The sequence below is a fragment of the Tupaia chinensis genome, unplaced genomic scaffold, assembly GCF_000334495.1.
Source record: "Tupaia chinensis unplaced genomic scaffold, TupChi_1.0 Scaffold000418_1, whole genome shotgun sequence".
In the NCBI taxonomy this organism is placed as follows: domain Eukaryota; kingdom Metazoa; phylum Chordata; class Mammalia; order Scandentia; family Tupaiidae; genus Tupaia; species Tupaia belangeri.
Window position 1 is genome coordinate 928,863 of NW_006159923.1, and position 15,550 is coordinate 944,412.

Here is a 15,550-nt window from a genome sequence, read left to right on the forward strand (position 1 = left end):
GTGGGAGTTTAGCGCCCTTAATCACCACACCACCAGCTGGCCCTCCCCATAAATATTTCCTTTAAAAATGTTTTTAAATAGAATTCAAGTACAAGTGGGACTGGCAGGTTGTGTGATGGTTAAAGATGCTGGACTCCCACATGGCTAGCTGTGGTTCATATCCTGGACCTGGCAGCTTATTTTCTCTCTCTCTCTCTCTCTCTCTCTCTGTTTCTCTGTGTCTCTCTTTGGTCAAATAATAATAATAATAAAATTAAATAAAATATTATTTTTTTAAAAAGAGTTGAAGTACTAGCCAGAGACCAACAGATGGCATAATGGTTATGTCATTGGACTCCCACGTGGCTGACTTTTAAGTCCCAGACTTGGCAGCTTGAAGCTTATGCTGTGCGGGCCCAGAAACCCCAGGAGGAGAATGGAGGTGAAGGGATTGTGGTGTGTCCATCCCTAGGGGAGTGATTTCTCGCTTTCTGTCTCTCTGTGTCTCTCCGGCAAGTGCATGCACCCTATAGCAAAAAATCTCTCTCTAGATATTAATTACATGAGACTGAACTGGTGAAATAGAATTTATGACTTTTGACTAAAACATTACTGATTTTCTTCTATGCTTTGTTTTCCAGAGGATTTTTGTCTTCTCTTGAACTGTCGATACCTACTGTTTGAACTGAATCCTAATCTTTTTCCTGGCTTTAAGTCTTAAGCAAATTCTCTTAACATTTTTTGATGTTGATCTATTAAAACTAAAACTAAAACTTGTTTTTCTTGAAATTAAAAACTGCATTAAAAAAGGTCGGGAGGGGGGAAGAACAGCAGGTGGTATGGTGGTTAAGGTGCTGGACACTCCCACATGGCTGACCACGGTTCAAGTCCTGGACCTGGTAGCTTGCTTTCTCACTTACCCTCTTTCTGTCAACTTAAAAATAAATGAATGAATAAATTAAAAAAAAAAAAAAGATCCAGCAGTTGATGTAATGGCTATGTCACTGGAGTAGTAGTCGACCACAGTTCAAGTCCCAGGCCTGATGGCTTAAACTTACACAGGGCGCGTGTGCATTCGTGCCCAAGATCCCAAGAGAAGAATGGAGGAGATGGGATTGTGGCCTGGCCATCCTCCCTGGGGATGATTTCTCACTTTCTGTCTCTTTGTCTTTCCCTGTCTTTGTGGAGAGCACACACTTCCTATAGCAAAAACCTCTCCAGAAAAAAAAAAAAAAAAAGGCATTAAAAAATACTTAATACCGGGGAACCAGCAGTTAGCATAATGGTTATGTCGCTGAGTTCCCATGTAGCCGACTGCGGTTCGAGTCCTGGACCCGGTGGCTTAAACTCACACTGGGCACATGTGCGTGCGTATGTGCATGCCCAGGATCCAAGAGGAGAATGGAGGAGAAGGGATTGCAGTGTGGCCATCGCCACTTGGGAGTGATTTCTCACTTTCTGTCTCTCTGTCTCTCTCTGTCTTTATGGCTGGCGAGCGCATGCACCCTATAGCAAAAACCTCTCCAAAAAAAAAAAAGTAATACCTATTTAATGACTGCAGTAAGCTACATAGCCCCAGCAAGGTGCTACTTTATAGTATGTTCACTTTACTCACTGAGGTTTATGCCTAAAGTTAGACATGTGTTCAAAGATATGTATACATCAGCTGTGCTTACCATTGTAAGTTTTTAGATTAATTAAGATCTTTAGTTACTCAATAAAATGTGGAAAAAAAAAAAAAAGAAGCCATGGAAAACAAGTATAGATATCGGAGACAGTGTAGGAGGAGGGTGGGAAATGGCACAGGGTGAGAGGTTAGGGAATCAAGGGGGGGGGAAAGGCAAAATAAAGATATGTATACATCAGCTGTGCTTACCATTGTAAGTTTTTAGATTAATTAAGATCTTTAGTTACTCAATAAAATGTGGAAAAAAAAAAAAAAGAAGCCATGGAAAACAAGTATAGATATCGGAGACAGTGTAGGAGGAGGGTGGGAAATGGCACAGGGTGAGAGGTTAGGGAATCAAGGGGGGGGGAAAGGCAAAATATATAAGAAACAAGAAATGGAAAGTTATTCGTTGATGGTAACATGTATGGTAATATCCTTGACTGAGCGTATTCTGGATGGAAAATATTATTTTGTGTACTGTGTTGATGTACAGCGAATAAATGTAAATAAATACATTAAAATAATAAATCTGTCTCTAAAAATATAAAATATATACAAGTTATTTTGGTGTAAGAATATTTTGAAGTCCATGCATAGTTTTTTCATAATATGCATTTTCTTTTTATTCATTTAGTTTTAGAGAGATTTTTGCTATAGGGTGCATGCACTCGCCAGAGACACAGAGAGACAGAGAGACAGAAAGCGAGAAATCACCCCCCGGGGGGATGGCCACATCGCAATCCCTTCTCTTCCATTTATTCTCCTCTTGGGATTTTGGGCGTGTGCGCGCGCTCACACACATGCCTGGTGTGAGTTTTAAGCCACCAGTTCCGGGACTTGAACTGTGGTCGACTATGTGTAAGTCCAGCAACGTAACCATTACGCCATCTGCTGGTCCCCATAATGTGCATTTCCTAGGGACTTGCTGAAGACTCCTCATACACATAGGTCTACCTCATCCGATTACCTGTGTACTACATTTTATTTCTCATTTTATTTCCTTCTGTTCCCATCCCTGGACAAGTGGGTGTTTTTCGATGTGTTGCAGTTGTAGAAGTGGCTGCTGCGTTCTCACCAGGTCTGCCTGTAGTGTGTGCATGCCTCTCCCAGGGTATGTCCGTGGGAGTGAAGTGCTGGGTCATAGGGCGTTCAAATGTTCACTTTTACTCAATATTGCCAAATTGAGTTCCCAAGTGATCATACCAGTTTACACACCCACCAGCAGCTCACATGCTTAATGACATTTCATATTATCAGACCTTAACGTCTTTGGGGACACGAGGTGGCAGTGGCTCCTGCGGACATCGAGGTGTGCAAATGCTGGAGCTGACAGATCTGTCCGGCCCCTCCTTTCCTTCTTTCATCTCTCCTGGACTAGCCTGGGCCCTGCCTCCCGGGGCCTCTAGACCCATCCCATCACAGCATTGGGAACTTGGGCAGTGACGGCCTAATCGCATATCCCCCACTCACCAGACTGCAGACTCCCTAGACAGGGCCACATCTGCCGAAGGACTGAGAGGAGCACAAAACTGCTACAAATAGTGTTCATGGACCAGCCAGTGACGGTTAAGGAGGCTGGAGTCCACATGCCAATAGCACGACTGAGTCCCTGACCCGGTGGTTTGAAAAACACTCAGGTGTGGGGGGAAGCAAGTGGTGTAATGTTTATGGTGTTGGACTACCACGGACAACTGCAGTTTGAGTTCCAGACCCAACTTGAGTGTGTGCATGCCCAAAATCCAAGAGGAAAATGGAGGAGGAAGGCTTGCAGAGTGGCCATTCCCCCTAGGGGCAATTTCTCACTTTCTCTCTGTGTGTCTTCAGCGAGCACATGTACCCTACAAAAAAATAAAAGTAAAATAAATAAACTCGTGCAATCCTCATAAAGATGGGAACTCTGGCCATCCCCACGTTCACAGATGAGAGACGTGAGACAGGGAGAAATGAAGTGGCTGCAGTCTCACAGCCTGTAAGCAGTGGAGGCAGTATGAGAACGCAGGGCTCTCTGGCTCTTCCAGACCTCTGCTGTTTCCCCAGGAAAAAGGTCCCTTCTACCTTAAGTGTTTCTGGCGGTCCTAACTTCCTTTCAATCAGCACCTAAGTACTTTTGCATCAGCAAAAAAAAAAAAAAAAAAAAAAAAACAACCAAAAAAAAAAAAAAAAAAAAAAAAAAAAGAGCCCCCCCAAAAAAAAAAAAAAAACTTAGAAAGAACTTGTCATGAGTCATAATTTTGAGTATATCCCTGCTGTGGCCTGAGGTAAGGGTGCAGCTGAAGGTGCCCCCCCACACCCTGCTGACAGGGTACTCAGGGCTGGGTTGAGCAGGGAGGGTGGGGGTGGCCCCCAGGCTCCGCAGGGTAGGCAGGGAACTGGGCGGTGTCCTGAGACTCAACCTCAGCTGGTTCCTGGTTCCGGGCCCTCAGGCAGGTGGAGGAAGGGCGAGAGGGGAACCAGGTGTTATGGGAGGCAGGTGAGTCAAAGGAGGGCCAGGCTGAGCACCTGGGGGAAGGGTGCAGCTCTGGAGCCTCCCATCTAGCCCCCGGTATACACGTGGAGAAACCAGAGCTCATATTCAAGACCTCTTGCCCAGACGCCCAGTCCCCTACAAGGAGGGACTGGCAGCTGAGGGCAGTGGTGTCCACTGGCGCTGCCTAGGGTGTGGCCAGGCAGCCTGGAGGCACTCCCAGACGGTGGCATCAGCCTCTGTGGCTGCCAGGGTCAGACTAGCTCCCACGCCTCCACCCTGGGCAGGGCCTAAGCCTGCATCCGTGGGTGTGAGATACCTAGGGTCTGGGTAGGTAGGGTTGTCTGTCCTGGGACTTAGGCAGGGCTCAGAAGAGTGTGCGTGTTGGGTGCAAGGGGACTGTCTATAAAAAGACTTTGTGAGTGGAGGGAGGCAGCACAGACCCTTAGAACTGGTAGAGGTGGCTGCTGGTCGGGGACGTGTTTTGTTAGGGGGACCTAGAGGATGCTGTCCCCCTTGGATGCTGTTGTTAGGCGGGGGGCATGTGTGTCCGCGTTTTGGTGTGGCTGGTGTTCAGGTGTAAGCAACACTGTTCGGTGTGGCGCGGTGCAGGGCACGTGGATCTGTGTGTTGTGACGTTGAAGAAATGACTGTGGGGTGTTGCTTGAGTGCGGTCCTGTTTGGTGGGACCACTGAGTGGCTCTTTGGGCCACCTCTACCCCTGCTCATAACCATCCACACCCTGGCTTCAGACTCCCCCAGAAGTGACTCAGCAAACAGCTGAAGTAGTGTTGGGATCTGCTGCCTCCCTGGTATCTAGCTCTTGGCAGGTGTTGTACGGATTTGGTGTTCTGGTTGTGTGCACTGAGGTGGAGGTGCTGTGTGTTGTGAGATGTTGTGTGTTCATTTTGGCAGGTTGCACTGCTGGTTGTGTGTACTGGTATGTTGTCATTAAGACTGCTGTGTCAGTGGTGTCTTTCGTCCCTGCATGTGCTGTGCCAGCTATGCATTTGCAGACTGCTGTGTGTGTGTGTGTGGGGGGGGTCTGTGCATTTGTAGACTGCTGTGTGTGTGCATCTGTGCATTCACAGACTGCTCTGTGTGTGTGTGCATCTGTAGACTGCTTTGTGTGTGTGCGTGTCTGTAGACTGCTGTGTGTGTGTGCGCGTCTGTGCGTCTATAGACTGCTGTGTGTGTGTGCATCTGTAAACTGCTCTGTGTGTGTCTGTGCGTCTGTGCGTCTGTAGACTGCTCCGTGTGTGTCTGTGCGTCTGTGCGTCTGTAGACTGCTCCGTGTGTGTCTGTGCGTCTGTGCGTCTGTAGACTGCTCCGTGTGTGCATGTCTGTGCGTCTGTAGACTGCTCCGTGTGTGTCTGTGCGTCTGTGCGTCTGTAGACTGCTCCGTGTGTGCATGTCTGTGCGTCTGTAGACTGCTCCGTGTGTGCATGTCTGTGCGTCTGTAGACTGCTCCGTGTGTGCACATCTGTGCGTCTATAGACTGCTGTGTGTGTGTGTGTGCATCTGTAGACTGCGCTGTGTGTGTGCGTGTCTGTGCGTCTGTAGACTGCTCTGTGTGTGTCTGCGCGTCTGTGCGTCTGTAGACTGCTCTGTGTGTGTGCATGTCTGTGCGTCTGTAGACTGCTCTGTGTGTGTCTGCACGTCTGTGCATCTATAGACTGCTGTGTGTGTGTGTGTGTGCATCTGCAGACTGCTCTGTGTGTGTGCGTGTCTGTGCGTCTGTAGACTGCTCTGTGTGTGTCTGTGCGTCTGTAGACTGCACTGCGTGTGTGTGCATGTGAATCTGTAGACTGCTCTGTGTGTGCGTGTGTGTGCGCGTCTAGACTGCTCTGTGTGTGTGCAGCCTTCTGCAGGTCCAGCCTCTGCGGAGTAAGCTAAGATGGAAGCTCCCTGGGCTTTGCTGCTGCCCCTCCCTTGGCCGCTGGAGACCCCAGGGCAGCAGTGGCCCTTTGTCCAGCCACAGGAAGGCCCCACCTCCTCCATCTGCAGGAGACCAAGGGAGAGGCCCAGACTGGCAGGCTCCAATCTCCCGTCCATTGTTCTGAGATCACTCTGGAAAACAGGATGGGAGGCAAAATGTGGACCTGGGCCTGGACCCCCATGCTCCCTGAAATGACCCAGGAGCCCAGTGCAAAGCCCCCAGGTCCCCATTATGTAGATGGAGAAACTGAGGTCCAGGATGGGACAGGGACTTGGCAGAGGTTTCACGGCCTGAAAAGGGCAGAGAGCCTGCAGCCCCCTGAATCCCTCACATGCTCACCCACAGCCTCCTGCTGAGCTCGAGGGATGGAAAAATGAGGCCCCTGGAAGGACACAGAACTGTGCATTTTGGTTCCCGTCTCTGAGTGCTAACCTCATGCAAAGGACTGAAGAATCTTTAACCCAGCTCCGGGTTAAATTCAAATGTTGTCCCAGTTTTGTACACAAGGAAACTGAAGACCCTAAGGCAATAATTCATTTCTCAACAGATATTACTCTAAATGTTACTCTATTCCAAGTACTATGCTGTGTGACCTTCGGCAAGTTGCTTACCCTCTCTGGGCCAGGCCCTATATTCCGCTCTGAGACATAGTGGTAACATAAAGAGCCATGGTTCTGGCTCTTCTAAAGCAGGGGAAGGTTAGAGGAGGCAGAGAATGGACAATACACAAGAAAACAAAGATGGCTTTGGATGGTAATAAACTCAATGGATAATTATTAGCAAGGGAATGTGGAAGAAAGCCAGTAGCCAAAGGGTGACTAAGAAGGCCACAGAGGAGGTGACATTTGACCTGAGATTTGAAAAAGGAGAAGTCTTGCAAAGGCCTGGTTGATAAGTGTCCTCGGCAGAGGGAACAGCAAGGGCAGGAGCCCTGAGGCAGGACCAAGCTACAAGTTTGGTTAAGGAGGCCATGTGAAAGGGAGGGGCAGGAGACTGGTGGGCAGTGGTGGGCAGTGGTGGGCGGTGGTGGGAGGGGCCGCAGGAGAGGGGAGGGGCTTGGAGTTCATTCTGTGTGATGGGCAGACACACAGTGCTGGCTGGGAGCACAGTTCTGGGCTAGGGCGTGCGCGTGTGCGTGTGTGTGTGTGTGTGTGAGTGTGAGAGAGAGGGAGAGAGAGGGGTTTGTGGTCTCCTGTTACAGGGGGGCGGGGACAGCCGGAGCCAAAGGTCTCTCCCCCGCCGCTCCGGCAGTCCCAGCCCAGAGGCGCCGGCCTGGCGGCTGGAAGACTGAGCTGTGGGCACATCTGGGGAGCAGCTGCCGGGCCAGGGCCAGAGCAGTCACGTGGCACAGGGCAGGACCGCCATGAAACCCACAAGGCCAAGACTCCTGGGACAGGCAGTAGGGAACAAGCTGGACATGAACGTGCGTCAACAAAGACGCACTCTGCAGTGTAGACGTGCACGCACAGGAGCCACACGGCTTCTGGTTGGGTGCCACCGCCCAGCTGTGTGATCAGAAGCAAGTCACTCAACCTCTCTAGGCCTCCGCGGCCTCAGCTGTGAAGGGGGCATGTTACAATCTCATCCATGGGCTGTTTATTTCTCCTTCAACAAATACTCATTGAGCGCCTCCCGTGTGCCAGGCATTGCACTGGCTCTGGGTTCCAGCATGGAACGAGGCGGCCAAGGCCTCTGCCTCCTGACGCACCCACTTAGGTTACTGGCTGGAACCATGCCTGACTTTGAGTGAGTCCTTAGTCAGTGTGAGCCATTCGCCCTGAGCCCTGAAGGCCAGAGAAGGTGCCATGGAAGACAAAAAGGAGTGCAGGGAGAGAACTAATGAAAAGCCACTTCCGGGGGCTGCGAGCAGCTTTTTTGGCATGACTTATTTCACTCTCAGAAGCCCTCGGCGAAGAGGGATGGGCGTTAACTCCAGTTTACAAATGAGGAAACTGAGACGTGGTTTGTCCCTGGTAGAGCCAGAATTGGAAGAGGTGAAAGGCTAGTCCCTTTTCCTCTCTGGGCCCCAATATTCCTATCTGTGAAATGAGATGTTCTAAGAACACATCTGCTGGGCCAGCCAGGCGGCACCATGGGTAAGTCGCTGGATCCTACATGGCCGACGACATGATCTGAGTCCTGCTCATGTGCAAGTGGAACCCAAATCCTGAGGACAGTGGAGGAGGAGGGACTGCTGCATGGCCATCCCCCCTGGGGAGTGTATTCTCACTTTCTTGCTCCCGGTCTCTATCTTCAGGGAGTGCACTCATTTTACAGCAAAACTGGGAAGAAATTTTAAAAAAGGAGTATCGCTGGTACCAGCCCCAGGGAGCAGCTGTGAAATCAGGTGGTGCCAGGGACGTGAAAGGGGCTTTCTACGCATCTAGGAACAGGGGCCAGTAGGTGGCATGGTGATTAAGGCATTAGACTCCCATATCGAGTCCCAGACCTGGCAGCACGCTTTCTCTCTCTTTCTCTTTATTTCTCGCTGGTGAGCATGCATGCCTTAATAATAGTAATAATGGTGAATAAAATTAAATAATTCTTAAAAAAAATAGTCTAGGTTTGAGTCCTAGACCTGGTGGCTTGCTTTCTCACTTTCCCTCTCTTTCACTCTGTTCCTCTCTGGTCAAATATAAGTAAATAAATAAAGTTAAAATAAGGGACCAGCAGTTGGCGTAATGGCTATGTCACTGGACTCCCATGTAGTTGATCGCGGTTCAAGTCCTGGACACGATGGCTTAAACTCACACTGGGGGCGTGTGTGTGCATGCCCAGGATCCTGAGAGAAGAATGGAGGAGAAGAGATTATGGAGTGGCCAACCCCACCTGGGGGTAATTTCTTGCTTTCTGTCTCTTTGTCTCTCTGGTGAGCACACATGCCCTATAGCAAAAACCTCTACAAAAAAAAAAAAAAAAAAGTTATAATAAAAAAATAAAAAGTCTAGGAGCAGAAACCTTGGGCCGGGGAAATGAGCCTTCCTTTAAAGAGTCCTCCAAACGTCCTGGCCATCAGAAGAAGGACTTCTTTTCCTGAGCTGATCTGGGTAGGTAGGATTGGGAAGAAAATGCTCACTCAATTCACACTACCAGGGAGAGAGCCAAAAAAATGCCCATTTGATAACAAGATAAACAGGCAGTCTTTATTTAAATTCCTTGTCAGGCCTTAAAAATGTAAGATAAGAACCAGTGTCTGGGAGTACTGAATTTTTTCTGGACTGAATTGAAGCCAACTTTTCCCCACTGGCCTGAGAAGGGTAGGCATTTGTGTGTGGGGGGGTGTTGTTATCTAAGTTGGAAATTTGAGGGGAATGCAGCAAGTGAATACAGGGATCTGGAAGAAACCTACCTCACGGGGCTTACCTAAAACCTCTGGAAGCAAAATTAAAATTAATCGGATCCCAGAGTCCTGGCCTGGAATTGAACAGATGCTGCAACTGTGTACTCTTTAGCAAGCACCTACTATGTGCAAAGGCCATGGCAGGTACTTTGTAAGTCTAATTTCAAGGACTGCTCTCAGTACCTCGAAAGACAGGAACAGCTCTCATTCCGTCAGTGAAAAGTGAGGCTCAGAGAGGCTCACCCTTCAGGGTCTTGCCCAGGTCACACAGCAGAACGACGTGAAGCCTGAGCTGTCGGATCCCAAGCCCCAGCCCTTTCTCCTATTCTGCTCCCCGAACTGTCACAGCTCTACATTTGCCCCACGGCCTGTGCCCCATGCCTTCCTTCAGGCCATTCTCTTTATGCCTTTATTACATAGAATGCCCAGAAGATAAGTCATCTCCTCTAGGAAGCCTCTCCGATTTCCTCCAAGACAGAACTTCTTTCTTTGTGTTTTAAGACCTTTCCAGGAAAATTCCAGCATGGAGTCCTGATGAGAATAACTATTGACATTTCTGAGCTGGCTTCCTGGGGCCTGGTGGGTTAAGGCGGCGGATCCCACATGGCCAGCAGCATGGTTTCAGTCCCAGACCCAGTGGCGTGAAACATGTGCCAGACATGTGTGCCCAAAATCCTGAAAGGAGGGAGATGGAAGAGAAGGGATTGTGGGGTCCTTTCTCACTTTGTCTCTTTTTCTGTCTCTCTCGCAAGTATGGATGCTCTCTAGCAAAAAGGAAGAAAGAAAAGGGAGAATAATTCCTTTCCATGGCCCCCATGGCTAGAAGAGGGCCTAGGAGAGGGAAAAGGTTCACGAATATTATCTGCACTGAACTACTGGGGTCCTCATTGCTCCTCTACTTTTTTCTGCCCTATTTATCTGCAAAGTGTCCTTGCCATTGATCCAGTCGGCCAGTCGGGCCCAGAAGGAGGTATATTAAATATAAGGAGTTGGCCTGTTACAAAGTAGGTCGTGAATACACTTTTTTTTTAGAATTTAACTTCATGGGGCCAGCAAATAGCGTGGTGATTAGGGTCACTGGACTCCCCTGTGGTCGACCGTGGTTCGAGTCCTGAACCTGGTGGCTTGCTTTCGCACATTCCCCCCCCACACACACACTGTCTTTGATCCAATTAAATAAATAAATAAAGCTAAATAAAATCATTCTTAAAAAAATGTAACTTCATTTGTGGTTGTTGTTATTATTATTTAATTTGCTATAGGTCACATACACTTGTCAGAGAGACAGAAAAAGGAAAAGTGAGACCGCAACCACAGTTAGCCATGTGGGAGTCCAGCACCTTAACCACCACGCTGCCTGCCAGCCTCCCAGCATGATTTTTAAGCCACTGGGTCCGGAACTCGTACCAAGGTTGGCCATGTGGGAGTCCAGTGCCTTAATCACCACACCAGCTGCTGGTTCCCACCTTTGTTTTAAGAGATTTTTGCTATAGGGCATAGTGTGCTCGCTGGAGAGACAGAGACAGAGAGACAGAAAGTGAGAAATCACCTCCCCTCCCCCGGGGGGGAGGGGATGGACACACTGCAATCCCTTCTCCATTCTCCTCTCAGGACTTTTGGACACACATGCACACATGCCTGGCATGAGTTTAAGACGCCATGTCTGGAACTCAAACCATGGTCAACTATGTGGCAGTCCAGCAAAGTAACCACTATGCCATCTGCTGGTCTCCACACCCAGCATGTTTTACAAGCTGCTGGATCTGGGAACTCAAACCACACAGTTGGCCATATGGGATCTGGTTCTCTTCACCACCAGGCCATGGGACCAGTTCTAAAGAAAAAAAAATTTTGAGAGATTTTTTGCTATAGTGCACGTGAACTCACTGGACAGAGAGAGACAAAAAGTGAGAAATTGCCCCCCAGAAGGGATGGCCACACCGCAATCCTTTCTCCTCCATTTTCCTCTCAGAAATTTAGGTTCACACACACACACATGCACCCGGCATGAGTTTTAAGTCACCAGGTCCGGGACTTGAACCGCGGTTGACTATGTGGGAGTCCAGCAATATAATCACTATGCCATCTGCTGGTCCAAAAAATGTTTATTTTTTATTTTTTATTTTTTGAGAGGTTTTTGCTATAGGGTGTGTGCGCTTGCCAGAAAGACAGGGAGACACAAAGAGACAGAAAGTAAGTGAGAATTCACCCCCTGGGGGGATGGCCATGCCACAATCCCTTCTCCTCCATTCTCCTCTTGGGATCTTGGGCATGCACGCACTCGTACCCAGTGTGAGTTTAAGTCACCGGGTCTGGGACTCAAACCGCGGTCATCTACATGGGAATCCAGCAACATAGCCATTGTGCTAACTGCTGGTCCCCATATTTATTTATTTATTTATTTATTTATTTATTTTTTGAGAGGTTTTTGCTATAGGGTGCGTGTGCTTGCCAGACAGACAGAGAGAGACAGAGAGATAGAAAGCGAGAAATCACTCCCCCAGAGGGGATGGCCATGCCGCAATCCCTTCTCCTCTATTCTCCTCTCGGGATCTTGGGCACGCACACACACGCGCCCGGCGTGAGTTTAAGCCACCAGGTCCGGGACTCGAACCGCAGTCAACTACATGGGAGTCCAGTGACATAGTCATTACGCTAACTGCTGGTCCCCATATTTATTTTTAATAAGAGAAAGAGTTGTATGACACTTCACCATAGAAGATACGTGGATGGCAAGTAAGACACGTGAGGAGATACTCAGCATCTCTAGCTGTTAGGAAAACACAAGTGAAACCACAGAGCAGAGCCTGATGGTCCAGTAGGAACACAAGGCTCCACAGGCTGACTTGCGTGCAAGGGGTCAGGGCTTGTGTAAAGAGACGACGTCACTGAATATGCCAGGCACCCCCATGCCATGACCCAGGGTTAGCTGAGACTGGGTTTTAAAGATTTAACTTTATTAATTACTATTATTACCTTTTTACAACATGCTATAGGGCACCTGCACCTACCAAAGACAGATAGAGAAAGAAAGTGGGAAACCAAGCCCCCTGCTCTTTCACCTTTTCATCAACTTCAACGTGGCAATCCCTAAGATAATTTGGTTATAGGGCCAGCAGGTGGTATGGAGGTTAAGGCACCTGGCTCCCACAAGGCCAAGAGCATGGTTCGAGTCCAGGACCCAGTGGCTTGAAAAACGAACGGGGTGCATGGGCACACATTCTTAAAATCCCAAGGGGAGAATGGAGAAGGAATTGTGGCATGGCCATCCCCTAAAGAAAGGAGTTCTCATTTTCCTTCTCTCTCTCTCCCTCTCCATATGTCTCTCTCCAGCGAGCACATACGCCCTATAGTAAAAATAATGGCCCTGCAGTATTTCACATTTTTACACATAAGAAGTACTACCTTGACTGCCCTCCAATCTACCACTTGCTTTTTCCACTAACAGAATTTCACTCTCCCTCAGAGCCATACTTGCTGCATGACCAGGCCACAGTACTGATGTTCCATTCATAGTTCATGCAATGCCTGGTGGTGGACATTTAGGTTATTCCCTTCTTGCAAAGAGCAATAATCATCTGGGGTCAGTGGGTAGCGTAGTGGTTAAGGTGTTAAGGCTCCCACATAGCCGAATACAGTTCTAGTCTTGGACCTGGCAGCTTGCTTTCTCATTTCTCCTTTCTCTCTCTCTCTCTCTGGTGAACACGTTATTATTAAATAATAACAATAATAAATCAAATTAAATAATTCTTTTTTAAAAAAATGAACATCATTGAGCAGACATCTTTGAGCCTGTCTGTGTAGGTTTCTCTGGAAATGGTTGCAGGAAACAGAATTACTGAGTGAATTAATAAACACTTAGTAATAAAATAATATTCTAATTTCCTCTGGTTGACCATTGTCCTTGCAATTCTTCAGCAATCCTTTTGAGCAGCAAAATGTCCTCTTCTATCCTTAGAGGATTGCTAAACAAGATCTAGGGAGCTTGGAGCGTTTGGGGATGTGTGGTAAGAGGACAAGAGTCCAGCTAATTAATTGATGATGTCTCCTTTGAAGCTGGTCTCACTGATCCGTTCTCCTGGTTTCCTGATGGGGAAGCAGAGGGTTGGCTTATTGTTCCCTCTCCCCCAAACTTCTAGGGAAACACAATCTGCCCATACCCAGTGAATGAAGTGTTGGGGGGAGCTAATATTACCCTCTCCTCCTGAGCCAGCACAGTATTCTACCCCTCCCAATGCAGTGTGGCATTGGGTGACTACTCTGAGCCCAGGTTTCCCAGCCTGTGGCATCTCTGCGGCTCTGGGGTCAGCCTGTCTTCCCTGAGCAGGAAGGAGATGGGTTACAGTGATGTGCCCACGTTGGAATAATGCAGCCATTACAACAGTTACAGCTATAGGAAGCTTTCTGAGCCTCAGTTTCCTCTTGTGTATAAAGAAAGCGAACAGTACTCTTACCTTTACAGAGAGGACGACCCAAGATAATAAAGGCAAATTCTTTTTTTTTTTTTTTTGAGAGGTTTTTGCTATAGGGCATGTGTGCTCTCCAGAGAGACAGAAAGCAAGAAATCACCCTCCAGGGGGGAAGGCCACGTCACAATCCCTTCTCCTCCATTCTCCTCTTGGGATCTTGGGCACGCATGCACACGCACCCGGCGTGAGTTTAAGCCCCCAGGTCCAGGACTCGAACAGCGGACGACTACACAGGAGTTCAACGACATAGCCATTACCCTAACTGTTGCTCCCAAGGCAAATTCTTTACACACTGCCAGGCATGAACACAATAAATGATGGCATTTGTACATATTGTTAAGGAACTTCCGGACAGGTATCAGAGAGGGCACGTGACTCACCTAAATTCGTCCAGCAGCAGAGTTGGAATCAAGACTCAGGCCTCTTTCCCCAGGCCCTGGAGGGCAAGGGGGGAGGGAGGAGGAGTGGGAAAAGAGGACGGAGTGGGGGCTGTGAAGAAACCTCCCAAGCGGCCCAAGCTGTGGGGCTGGGTGGGGAAACTTGCAGGTGTGGGGCGGGGAAGTAAGGTGACCCTTGCCCAGCGACCGCGCCCTGGAGGAGCGCATTCCCAGGCCTCTCGCCCCGGGTCTGCAGGTGACGGGCGGGGGAAGAGGGGGAAATCTCCAGCCCAGTTTGCCGTCTCCATGGCGACCGCCCGCGCGGCGCCAGCCTGACAGCCCGTCCTGGTTTTATGAATGGGTGACGTCACGGAGCTGGCGTCTAACGGTCTGAGCCGCTTGTTCAGACGCTGACACAGACCGGCCCGGGAAAGGGGGTGAGATTTGAGCTCCGCAGCTGCTGCGCCGTGGGAGGGAGACCCGGCTCCGAGGTCTTTAAGGAAAAAAAAAAAAAAAAAAGGTCCAGACAAAAAACGGAGAACTATGAAAAGGCACTAGTTACTACAGATTTGAAATATTTTTGCAAGGGGCTGCAAATTTAGGGTACTCCTATCTAGTTCGGGTTTCAGAGACCGAACCTTAGATTTCCCCGAATTAATTGCTCCAGTTCTGAGGGGTCTGAGTTTGCCCTTCAGGTCCCAAGTCCATTAACAGCAACCTTCTCTGGGAACTGAGGAAAGGAAAAGCCAGCTGTAAAGATGAGCCAACTTTACATTTCGGTTCTACTATTTACACATCAGGGTGCGAGAGAGAAACTTCCTAGAGGGCCCAGAGACAGCCGCTACTCCATCCCGGCCTCAGTTTCTCTACTCTTACATGGAGTGTGAGAGGCCGGAAAGTGAACATAGAAAAATTAATCCCGGAGGTCTTTTCGTTATCAGCAATACCGGCTTAGCCTCGCTCCCGCTAGCCGCTCTGCTCCGTGACCTCCCACCCATCTCTGTTCGAGAGTCGGGCTCCTTTTCACCTACACGAGGGTGCACTAGTAGAGCAGGAGGTGGGAACTAAGAGCACGCGAGGCCACGCCCCTAAGCTTCTCATTGGCTGCTTTTGAACGTTCTGAGCCCGCCCCCCCGGGGGGATGTGGCGTCTTCATAAAGACAGACTGGTTCGTGCGCTCCTGCATTCTACTACCTTCTTCTTCTTAGCGCGTTAGCGTTCTTGGCTAACTCGGCTCACACCTCCGTCCGCTTCGCCTCTAATTTTCTAGCCGATCGTCCGAAATCATGAAGGTCGCCAGTGGCCGGGGGGGG